Genomic DNA, 12,340 nt, shown 5'->3' with positions numbered 1-12,340 from the left:
TTACACTAAGGTCTAAGAAAATACTGTGTGAAACTAGCCAACGTTCATTGAAGACTATCTATTTCTCTTCAGTCTCCTAATGTGAGCTGCTGTCACGTAAATAATCTAGATATTCCTGAGATGATTACAAATAATCACCCTTCAAGTACACTCTATAAAAAATGGTATTAACATTTGTTGAGTGACTGTGTTCCATGCATTGTTCTGGTGCTTTTAAACCTGGTCCCAAGTTTAATGAAATTTGACAATAATGCAAACAAATTTAGTTTACCCGCCAGACTTATTCAATAAATTTGTGTTCATTAAGAAGACAAGCGAAACATCATTGATATATACATATTCCAATATTTTCTTTCTTAACATTGTTTTCAGCTTCCCCCACGTTACCACGAAGACATCAAAACCCTACTATCGCAGTTCTGTCCTTCTGATTTTCCCACTGAAGGACAAGAGAAGAAAATTCCATATCTGTCATCTAAAATCTATTAGTAACTGCTTTGGCTAAGCCTCGAAACTAAGATGCCGCGGATCGATTACACAGGAATGAGCTGACATTTGCTTCCTGCCAGGAGGCAATCCAGACAGATATAGAGAATTGGTTTTCTGAATGTAGTTACAGAGAGCACAATATTTACCTTTGTAAGGATCTGAGACTTAGGGAGCTAGTACGAAAAGCTGTATGTTAAAAATAAGGACTTAGGTTTTGGGGAATCACGGAAGGCCCACTATGTTTCTTCGATACTATCCTTTTGGCCAGCTTATTTGAATCTGCCGAAACAAAAAGAACGTTCTCTCTTACTTCTGGCAGAGTTGCACAGAAGGAAGGGGAGGAGCTAAATCCTCAATCCTCTCCCAGAACCTCCAGAAGAGGAAATATTGAAATGTGAAAGCTGAAAGAGCCCTTAGAAGCCACACCAGCCACAGCCCTTATTTTATAGACAAAGAAACGGAGGCAAAGGTTGAATGCGACTTTTTTTTAAAGCTTTTAGGCCCTTTATCGTCCCTTCTGCCTGTGTGCCACTTACAGAATACATCGAGAAGTTTCGCTGGTGGGACTGGGATTCAGGTCCTCTGCGATAGAGTTGAAACAATTGTAAAAATGATTTTTCTTAGATGTATGATAACAAAATATCACAGAGTGCACACAGGACTGTGGACAGCAAGAGTCAGCATATTCCATTTTCAGAGAACAACTGTCTCCACCATGGCCCTCTAAGGAATTTCAGGTACATTCAGATGAACTGTCTTTTATCCCAAATGCAATTTCCACCACTCGGGGCAATCTACTAAGGTAAGGTGCCCTGTGCCTCACAGCTCTGGGATTTGCCAGCTACAAACAGCTAGCCATAGGCTGGCTTGCTTTTAAGAATAACACTTGGCTTGGGGCACTTGGGTGGCTCAGTCAGTTAAGCGTCCGACTCTTGGTTTTGGCTCAGGTAATGATCTCACGGTTCGTGGGTTCAAGCCCTGTGGCAGTCTCTGTGCTGAGGGTGTGGAGTCTGCTTGGGATTCTATCTGCCTCCTTCTCTGTCTCTCTCTGCTCCTCTCCCCCCTCAAATAAATAAACTTAAAAAAATACCACTTGGCCCAAGCACAGACCTCTAAGGCAACATCCATCTACAGTCTTAGTATAAAATGAAATTACACTTTAAAGAACTTTTCCTACGATGTGAATTGTGATCTATTTCTACATACCAGAGATTCATGGCAGATATATAACTCTTAAATAAGAAAAATATGCTAAGCTATAAATATATACGCTTACAAAGTACATGCATATACAGACACTTATTTAGGAAGCTCTGCATTTCTTTTGGAATAATAATTAGGTTTATACTTCAGCCTACTTATTTTAACAAAAAGAGCATATGCCTTTCTAGGAATATACTTAACTCATAACCTGTCACTAAAGCAACTGAGTTCAATCTTCTGTTGTCCAGAAAAAAGACCAGTTTACTTTCTGAGACACCCAAAATACTGCACGTCCCTTTTACCAAAAGTCTGTATTACATAGGAGAAATCCAAAATTTCAGTTTTTCAGATCTTAGAGCAAAAGCAAGTCTCCAAGCAAAAGATATTGTTCCTGGTTGAAGCAATGAATTTCAACAGTATTCACCATGTTTATTTTCTGGAAATTGGGACACAAACACACAGCCCTCGGATTAGAGGTTGCAGGAAAAGTGGACTTTCTTATTTCTCTTATTTTACGAGCGAATAAGGTTGAATGAATGACTCATCCTGTTATGACTATAGCACATTTAGTGAATATTTTCACTGGTAATGAGTCATAACACAGGTTCCAACACGAGGAGTGCTGCTCACGCACGATGTGAATGTTCTGGAGTCTGAGACTATGTGGCGCTACTGTCTTAGTGCTGCCATCTACCGGAGACTCCTGTCTCTGCAATGTTGACCAGATGGTTTTAAAACTCAGATGGCCTCTGAATAATTAACCTCACTTCTCCAAAAAGCCGGTGTTGCTACTTTGGTTGCTCCCGGTGTGTTTGCAGCGGAGAAAGCCTGGCTTTCTGATATATGAAAGGAAAATCACGAGGAATCAATCGTGGAGTGGAAGGCATCATTCCTGCTGTCTTGCACAACAGCTAATGGAAAGAGCCTCTCCTGATGTAAACACGCTACCCTGGCTTCTCCTTCCCTTCGGCCGTTTTACTCTGAAACAGGATCAGAGCCCATGAAATCCTGTCTCAGCCCTCCCACCTGCCTCTGCTTCTCTCTCTGCGTCTAGCCTCTGAAGCCACCACTGTCCCCTTTCCTCGACTCCCGGATGCTGCCTGCCAGCCTGGCCCCAGCGAGTGGGCCAGGTGAAGGTTCGGAGAGAGGCTCTCGGGATGTCAGCTTGCCTGATGCGGTTCTGTGGTCGAGGTCATGGGCACGCTCACCATCGGTGGTACTTCCCTCCCCCCTCTGTACAGGTTCCAGGCCATTTCAGGGGAGCTCACTGGGGAGGGCACACTGTGGTCTGCTCCAGGGGCCGGCTCTGACGGCGTCCTCCCGTTCGGCCTGTCGTAACTCAGTGGCAACGCGGGAGACGTCCTCAGAGGCCCCGCTCGCAGTCACCAGCTCACCTTGTAAAGCCTCGGCTGTCACCAAATGTAAATACTGGGTAAACGTCCCATCATAGGAGGCTGCTCAAGAAAGGACTTGCCGTGGAAATGAGGAGAGGAAGTGCTTGTCGGTCAATCCAGGCACCGTCCTCAAGGTTCAGAAACTCAGTGACCTGCGTTCCAAGGAGAGATGTGTGTGGGATTGGTGGTTTACTTTTTATCCTCACTGCACCTCCTCATACAGCCTCGTCTCACCCTTTCTCTATCCCCCAACTACAGAAACACACACACAAATGCAAACACAGACACACAAATGCACGTGCCAACACACACAGACGCAGAAACACACGCAAATACACATACGCATAACACATACAAACACACCAAATGCGCACATACAAACGCACAAATGCACACACGCACGCACGCACACACAGACACTCCTCTCTCTCCTCTGCCTTGAAGCCAAATGCAGGAGTCCTTGAATGACACACAAAAGAAGTTTTTAACGGGAAACTGCAATCTTTGAAGAAGGGAGAAACCTAATAATACAAATTATTTGTGGAAGTTTAATAAGCTGCATCAGCCAGAACGGAGACTGGACCAAGTAAATGTCTGTCTGCATCTTCCTTCTAGCCAGCATTCAGTTAACTGTGCCAGCTACTCAACTGGGCGCTGGGGATGATTCAGACACTTCTCCCGCCTCTCCAGCGACTCACGTGTCACGAAGGCTTGCAGCCTCTGGATTCTTTCTCACGTCCTTTCTCCCGGCAAACATTGACTGGCTGACGCTGTTAATTGCCAAATGTGAACTAATTCTGAATGCACGAGCCTGAATTCTCCAGGCGATTTTGTTTCTAGAAAGGAAAATACAGATGCGAAAAGACAAAGGAAAGAAAGCTTTACAGTGCACAAACACGAAACAGAGAAAGGATGGAATAAAAATGATCTATTCTCATAAACCCAGAGGACGAGGAGATGGGCAGGGGGCCCGTAATGGAAATAGAGAAGTCAGCAGGGCTAGTGTGAGGGGCGAGGTGACATGTGCACTTTGAGACGGAATGACGTGAAGTGACAGGGAGACATAAGTGTCATTGACTGGCAGACCTTCAGATGCGAGGGGTGGGGCTTGGGTCGAGAGTGGATGGGCAGACTAGAGACGGTATTCGGGAACAATCTGTAGGAAGGGGAATTAAATCGGCGGGGCGTGAGATAAAAGAGGCACCATGATTTAATTAAGGAGAAAAGGTCATTTCCTCCAAACACCGTTGGTCCACATCGAATAAGCCATGGGAAGGCCGTCCTGAGGCAAAACTCTGGGCCAAATCCTTCCTTCCGAGCAATGAAGGGGGAGAAGAGGGGCATGGTGTGAAAAGGCAGGGAGTGGGAGTTCTGGCCTTAACTGGGGGGTCACTACAGCTTCACACAGCTCGGGAGGGGCATGCTCTCCTGAGTGCCTCCATAGCCTGACGCGGTTTTGCTGCCTTGTGTTGGGGCGGCCCCCACGGAGCCTCAGTCCCGGGTCCTGAGGTGTTCAAGGCTCCGAGATCACCGAACACACCATCAATGTGATGAGGGAGCGTAAAGCAAGCTGAGGGCAAAGCACAGCTCGCAACCCCTCACCCCCACCCGGGTGGGATGTAGGTGACATTCCTCAGGCACTCCCGGCTGCCCAAGGGCAAACGAAAGGGCAAAATCAATGGTTAACTGACAGAGATTCCAGTCATGCAGGACACGGGTCTCCATCAGTTAACAAATGTCTTCGTAAAACTACAAGAAAAAGGCAATCTTATCAATAGCCTAATCTCCAGAAACCTAGAGACTCACTTTCCTGGAGCCCCAACATCACCCTCTCCTCCGGAGTGCTGTAGGGAACAAGGACAAGAAGGAAATGGCGGGTAAAATTAAATTTCTTTATAACCTACAGCCCATTGACAAATACTTGAGGCAAAAAGAGTCTAACATTTCTCCAGGAACCCCCTACCGCCTTAATAGTAATGCCTGACTGGTGGGAAAACAACCTTAGCCTGACAACAGCAAGGATCCTTTAGCATATGAAAGTCCTTTTGCCTCAACCTCCCCTAACTGCACAGTGTATAATCAGTCGCTCTTCACAACCCCCGTGCAGCTCTTTCTGCCCACGGGTCCTGCCTCCATGCTTTAATAAAATTGCCTTATTGCACCAAAAACGTCTCAAGCATTCTTTCTTGGCTGTCGGCTCTGGACCCCCGCTGCTCCCAAACTCCATCAAATGGACAAAGAACTCAACCACACAAGACACGAGGTGCACACTAGCTGAAATCAAAATAGCCTTTTGCTGTGCTTGTATTGCCAAATCAGGACTTTGGCGGATGAGGTTCATTTCCGTGCCCTTTGTCTTGCCGATGCCCCACCTGACAGCCCCAGCTGCCTTCTGGAAAACCCAGCACCTCCATTCACACATGACACCGTTTCTCTCAATTTCCTGAAGAGTCCGCAGCTCTCTGCTCCGGCTCCGCTCTTCCCCATCGCCGCAGGCTGACCTTCGTGCCCTCGTTACTGGCTCAGGCTTTGCAGAGTCTGGGTTTCAATCCAGTGCAATCAGAGCGAGCCGAACGTCTGAGCCAGCTCAGCATGGGGGCTGTGACACCGGGCCTGCGTTCTATCGCCATCTCCATCAGCAAAACCCGTCATCGTCTCCATCGTCGCCTGCGTTCTCTGTCATAGAGGAGCTGTCAGCCCGCGCGGCCCCGCTTTGCCTCCACCTCCCCACGCACTGTGGAGCGGATTTCTGGGAGCTGCTCGTTCTCCTTGATCAGTGTAGCTGCACGAAGCTCACCCCACTTCCTGCCATCTCCAAAGCAAGGCTGTGCACGGCCCCCTGCACCCCAGTGGGCATTTGTCCTTAAACCACCTGATGACGCTTCTTGGTCTCAATTACTTCTCAGGCAAGTTTTCCATTCTTGATTAAATGCGCCAGAGGAACTCCCCCAAACCCAAAACAAGTTTTAGGTCTGGGTTAATCCCTTTCAGGAAAGACTCTGTTCCTATAAATGCTGATGATCTCATTTCAGCAACATTTATTAGGTGCAACTTGTATGCCAAACTAAGAAGGCCACAGGATAATGGGAATGTCTAGATATATATTTAGAAATCACAAAATAGATATTTTGCTATCCAAGTTATTCAGGGATGCATTACTATAGCAGAAAGAGGCCCAAATTAGGGATTATTGGGGATTCTAATCCCCATTCTGCCAATCAAGGCTACGGGAACTTTCCATGCCTCTGCTTCTTCATCTGAAAATACAGGGGTCGGACCTGATTTCTTGCTAATGTTCCTTTACGTTTTACCATGCTGGGATTTTTCTTTTAATTGTTACCTTCTTATGTGATGTGGTTTAGCAATTAGGAACTCCCAAGCTCCTATTTGACATCGGTGTTTGAGCCGTTAATAATGGAAACACTGATTCCCCTCAGATCAGCTTTGCAGATAATCTTGTGTTTTATGGAGATGTCAAAGAAGGAAGCGCTGTGCCAGAACGTCTGCAGAAAGCTTCGTCTTTCTGCAAGGTCATGATGTTCTAGGTGCTCCTGTGGCCTCTTATTTCACTCGGTAAGAATCTTATTTTTATTTATTAGCCAAAGGTGATGTGGTAAATTCCACAGTGGCTTATCCTCACTTCTGAGTTAGCATTTTTTTTCAAATCTGTGCATCCTGTTTCCTGGGCAAATTCTCCAGGCAGAGTTTGAAAAAGCACTTTTAAGAAGAATACAAAGCAGGGGTGCCTCAGTGGCCCCGTTCGTTGAGCATCCAGTTCTTGGTTTCAGCCCAGGTTATAATCTCACTGTTTGTGAGCTCAAGCCCCTAATCAGGCTCTGCCCTGGTAGCACAGGGCCTGCTTGGGACTCTCTCTCTTCCTCTCTCTGCCCCTCCCTGCTCTGTCTCTCTCAAAATAAATAAATAAATAAAGGCACTAAAAAAAAAAAGAAAAAAGAAAAAAAAGGAAGTTTAAAAGGCAGTCCTCCAAGTGAATCCCAGACCCAGGGAAGGGGGTGTCTGCACTGACTCCCACAGTTCAGGGTCCCCAGCGCTGCAGTGGGGGTGAGCCTGGCTCAAGAGCAGCAACTGGCCTGCGGGTGGGTCTGTGCCATGATGAGCCGCAACTTCTAGACCAGGTGTTGCCAACAGCTTGGGCACATGCTTCCCCAGCAGCAGTTCCGGTTCCCAGGAAGGGTTCTCTGTTTCCCGGGCCAAACTCTGACACCCGAGAGCTTGCTCCAGATGGGCTCAGGCCTCAATCATCCTCTCCCTCTATTTCCCACGCGTTCCCCTATTTGGGGCAGGTTCTCCTGTCAGAACCACCCCCCCTCCCTGTGCAATGGAGACATTCATCCACCCCCAGGACCTTCTGAAGGCACCTCCTTCTCTAGGTCAAGAAATAAAATCCAAGCGCTTGATTTTGTGAGAAATAAGCCCACTGCCCCAATCAAAGGAGGGACACCGAGACTCAGAGCACAGTGAAGCAAGGCTTGAAGCAAGGCTTTAATCAACGTTCTTGCAAGACCGGGTGTCTGATGAACAGGCCTGCTCCGGGCACTTGCAGCAGACAATTTATCTCCTAGTATGCAAGTCCCTCCCCCTAGTATGCTCAGCCTCATTGGCTGAGCACTACAGAGGCAAATCCCTCCCCTGATTCCTCATTGGCTGAGCACTACACAGGTAAATCCCTCCCCTGGTTCCTCATTGGCTGAGCACTACAGGGGTTACAGCCTTACCAGGAAGTCACCTGTGCCCACGTAAGGCAAAAAGTAGGCTGACTGGAACAAATGTACATTCCTTGAGGTGTGGCAGACACTTCAGTTCTTTGGCGCATGCTCATTGCAAAGCCCGCGAAAACTAAGCCCTCGAAATGAAGGGGCAGGGATTAGAACCAGGAAGTGAAGTGTCCAAGCCTTTGCGACTCTGGTTGATGCATAGGTTGTAAGGTTGTAATAGGTTGTAAATCTATTGTAAATAGGTTGTAAACCTTTTGTTAACTAGACAGCACAGCTTTTATTTGGTATTTGAAAATGAATCCTCTCACTTCTCACAATTTCCACCTTTCACAAATAATTTCTAAATACTTGGAGTTTTGGCACCAATAATTCAACGCATGCGTAGGATTTGAAAAACCCATCAGCAAAACGCAACAAAGTACCTCACAGGTCCTGTGGAAGGCTGTGTTGTACTTCACCGATTCCTTTCTCTTTCTTCTTGTATTCATTATTTACTCAACAGACATTTACCTGAGGCCTTCCTGGGTATAAGGCACTGAGGTTTCAAAGACAGAGAAGAGTTGGTTATGGTGGGAGAGACAGACATAAATACAGTACACCACAACTGTTACTGGGCAGAAGTTACAGCAATGGTCCCTGGGGACTGGATCCAGGTCCCCCCCCCCTGGCTCCCGCATTCTGTAATTGTTAAGGAGTTGTGGTTCTGCTTTACAGGGGAGAGAGCAGAGGCTCAAAAGGGTCACTCAATTCCTGCCTTCCAGGTAGAAGTGGTAATGATGTGGAAATGTTAGGGTTCGCAGCCTACTCTTGAGATGTCTTCCGTGCAAAAAGGTAGTTTTATTAAAGCATGGGGACAGGACCCTTGGGCAGAAAGTGCCGCACTGGGATTGTGAGGGGTGACTGATTATATACTTGGGAACTGGGGGAAGTAAAGACGCGAAGTTTCCAAACGGACTTTCATATGCTAAAGACTCCCAGGATCCTGGAGGCCTAGTTATTGTCAGGCTAAGGTTGTTTTTCCCTCCAGCAAAGCATTGACTTTAAGACAGTGGGGAGTTCCCGGGGGAAGGTCACACTCTGCCCGCCTCGAGTCTTTGTCAGTGGGCTGTGGGTTATAAGGAAATTTAATTCTATCTATATCTCTTTTTGCCTCTGTTCCCACATCAGTAACATTAGCTTTGTCCTTTGGTCCACATCTAACACTGACGTCTCCTCTCTGAGATGCGGAAGTTTGCCCTGATCGTGGCATGCTGCTGTTAAAAAGAAATCCACAGGCTTTTCTTTTTCGAAAATGGGTGTTACTGAGACCAAGATCCCAGACCAGGGCTTACCAGCTCAGCTGATTGCAGTTTTAACCTCCCGCAGAGATGCGCTTTTAACCCCACCGTCAGGAATTGTTTAGTCGAGGCTGGTGAGCCAGGTTCTGGGGCCTTCCCCATCCCCTGAAGGAAGGTGAGGTGAACGACTTGGTAAAACCCCCACCTTTCCCCCTAAGGGAAAGGGGCTTGGCCTGGAACAATCCCTTTTTTTTGCTAATCACTTTCTTGCCACACCCTCCTTCTAAAAACCCTCCAGATTTTACAATTCCTCTGAGTTCCCCTCTCCTTGCCAGGTGGGATGCTGCCTGATTCTCGAATTCATTAATAAAGACAATTAGATCTTTAAAACGTCCTCAGTTGGGTTTTTGTTAGTTATTTAACACTGCTGAAGACCGCAAGCCTGCTGGATCCCTTTCCCCGGTCGAAGGGTCAGAGAAGACAGAGGAACACCGTGTATGGGGGCTGGAACTCAGGGTCCCGTGGCTCCTGCACCTGCGCCGGTAACACCCCTTGGGCAATGGGTTGCTCAGAGAATCTGCCCCTTTCTTACATTATTCAAAAAGTAAAACCAAGGAAAACCCCTGAAGCTCTTCTAATAAATTCACCCAGACTTTCATTCCGTGAACACTCATTCATTGAACACGGGCCTTGGGAATACAGAGATTGATAAACTTGTCCACCAGCAGCTGGAAGCCAACACAGACCGCCTCTCAGTGCAGCGAGGAGACTGAGGAAGCTTGGCCAGCCCACACTCTTGTTCTGAGCCCGAAGGCAAGAGCCTGCTCCACTCACCAAGTCCTTCCAGGGCACCTGTTGGGGACCAGAGTCCTCTGACGACGGCACTCCACTCCGCGATGCCCTATGTCTCTCCAAGCCTTGGTCCCAGCATTCCTGGCAGATGAAGGAGACAGTCCCTTGAACTGGGCATCGTCACCATCAAGCTAACACTCGGAGGACGTGATTGGAAGGGGGCTGGCGAGAGGGAGGCCCCCGGAGGTCCCGGCCATCTGAACGCATCGTCGTCACAACACCCGGTGCAAACCAAGAATATCATCTCGGGGAAGATCCCTCAGAGAATATCAAGAAGACGAGCAGGAGGGGGAAGGGGACGTGTGCTCCCTGGGTCCTAGGTCTCCTCTTCTCCATTCCATGAGCTGAAGACATGGAGGTGACGGTTGGGAGAGGGCGGGCAAGAAAACGAAGGGGCAGCCAGAGCAGCAGGGCCAGAGAGCCTTACCTGGATGGTTCCACACCGTGATGGGGGGCTGCCGAGCTCTCTGCCTTCCTGAAGTTCAAGCGATGCCTGTTTCGTCTTCACGGAAGGGACTCTGATCAAAACACAGGTGTCGGGGTGCCCGGGTGGCTCAGTCGGTTGAGCGTCCGACTTCGGCTCAGGTCGTGATCTTGCAGTTCGGGAGTTTGAGCCCCGCATTGGGATCCTGCTTCGGATCCTGTGTCTCCCTCTCTCTCTATCCCTCCCCCACTCGTGCTCTGTGTCTCTCTCAAAAATAAATACACATTTAAAAATTAAAACAAAACAAAATCCCACAGGTGTTGAAGGATGAATAGGAGCTCATCAGAAGTTAGATATAAAAGAGCATAAGATATGGGATGGGGACAGGAGGAAGGTGATATGGAAGGGTCTAAGTTTTCAGTGAGAAGCCAGAATTTATTTTTAGGAAAATCAATGTTCAAATGAATCCAAGAGGAGAGATTCTGGAGGCAGCCAATTGAGTTCACGGCTTCTGACCTGCTGAGAGGTGGTCTGGTAATGACACAGGATAAGAAGTCGGGTCAGTTTGGGGAACAAATCTGAGATACACTTGACACAGCTCAGAACAAGTTGAATAAGGAAGGTGAAGGGCGAAGGAGACGAGGGGTGTTTTTAGGAAGAAGGAAATGAGCTCCATTTTTAACATGTTCGATTTGAAACACCTAACGATGTCCCTCAGGAAGAGGAAATACGGGAATGTGACTGCAGCTCAATTTAGAATAAAAATAAAGCTTGAGGTATTGATTTTGGAGTTGCCGGGGTATACGGTGACAGTCGTAACTGTTTGAAGTAGGTCAGACCGCTCAGAAGGAGCATATAAAGTAAGGAGAGAAAAGGACACTTTCCCAGGTAATAAATGAGAAGAGAGAGGTCAGTAAGGGGATGACAGTCCCCAGGTTGAGGAAGAGAATCAAGAAAAAAGGGGCCATGGAACTCTCAACCCAACAGATAATAATAACACAGGGCGGGAGAGCTGTGCAGCCTTAGAGGGGGACCGCAGGGCCCCAGGGCCAGCTCCTCAAAGCACGGGAGGGCGGGCTGCAGGGTGCAGGCACAGACTCACACACACACACACCCCCAAACAGACACACACATAGACAGAGACACACACAGCATCCAGCCACACGGCAAGGCCTCCCTGGACACTCCGGGGGAGAGGTTCCATCCCACCCGGCCCAGTTTATCACAGCAGCGGATTGTGGCCCTTCACGACCTAAAACCAAAGTACTCTGCACGGAGCTGGTGCCCCACACGTTGGAAAGGTTGGAAGACACCTGCCAGGCCGGTGTTGACAACAGGGAGGCGGACGGCAGGGGTCTTCGTTCCCCTGGGTAGCACAGCCTTCCTTTCCCTACATGCAGATCTTCATTTTATCCACTCTGCAAGGCCCGTTCTTAAAATCTTTCTCTGACCCCTCCAGCTCGATGGGATCTTTCCCCCCAAATCCCCAATCCCCTCAAATATTTATTGTCCTAATTTTCCTCTGACTCTCAGTGCTTGCTGATCAGGCTCTGTCCCCCTCTATTATTACTAATACTTTACGTACTACTGTAATCCTCCAACTAGAGTATATGCCCCTCCCACATTATATCTGCCACATGCACATGTATAAACTCAGTCGTGTGTCTAAATCGATGACTTTCCCGGGCATTTGGACATCCAGGAGCCTCTAGAAGTTTCCAGACTGAAGAGGGGGCCGGCGGCCTTTGAGAATCAGGTCACTCACACCCAGCCTATTTCTGAAGCCTCTTCCCTCTCAGGGGGGCCTCAGGCCAAGAGTGACAGAAGCCCAGAGCAGTATGAGGATATCCGGGGCTCGGAAATTAGAATAGAGCACTTGCCTCGACTATGAGGGCGTGACTGACTCAGCCATTCGCCATTCTTCACGTATTACGATCTTATTAGTACTCAAACGTCCTGAGCGTG

At 48.1% G+C, this 12,340-nt stretch overlaps 1 long non-coding RNA gene across 2 annotated transcripts; it reads right to left on the bottom strand.

Annotated features, from left to right (window-relative positions):
* Positions 1–3,111: 3,111 nt before the first annotated feature.
* Positions 3,112–10,725, bottom strand: LOC109266157 (uncharacterized). 2 transcript variants are annotated; one of them, XR_008421570.1, is made up of 3 exons: positions 10,379–10,725; positions 3,785–3,922; positions 3,112–3,238 (listed from the first exon to the last, which is right to left on the bottom strand). It is a non-coding gene; the product is annotated as an uncharacterized LOC109266157 (long non-coding RNA). The 2 variants fall into 2 exon arrangements; XR_008421568.1 differs by lacking the exon at positions 10,379–10,725 and adding an exon at positions 8,245–9,954.
* Positions 10,726–12,340: the final 1,615 nt, after the last annotated feature.

This window comes from Panthera pardus, unplaced genomic scaffold, assembly GCF_024362965.1.
Source record: "Panthera pardus isolate Hobbes unplaced genomic scaffold, ASM2436296v1 HiC_scaffold_1, whole genome shotgun sequence".
Lineage (NCBI taxonomy): Eukaryota > Metazoa > Chordata > Mammalia > Carnivora > Felidae > Panthera > Panthera pardus.
This window is presented reverse-complemented; position numbering and strand designations above follow the sequence as displayed.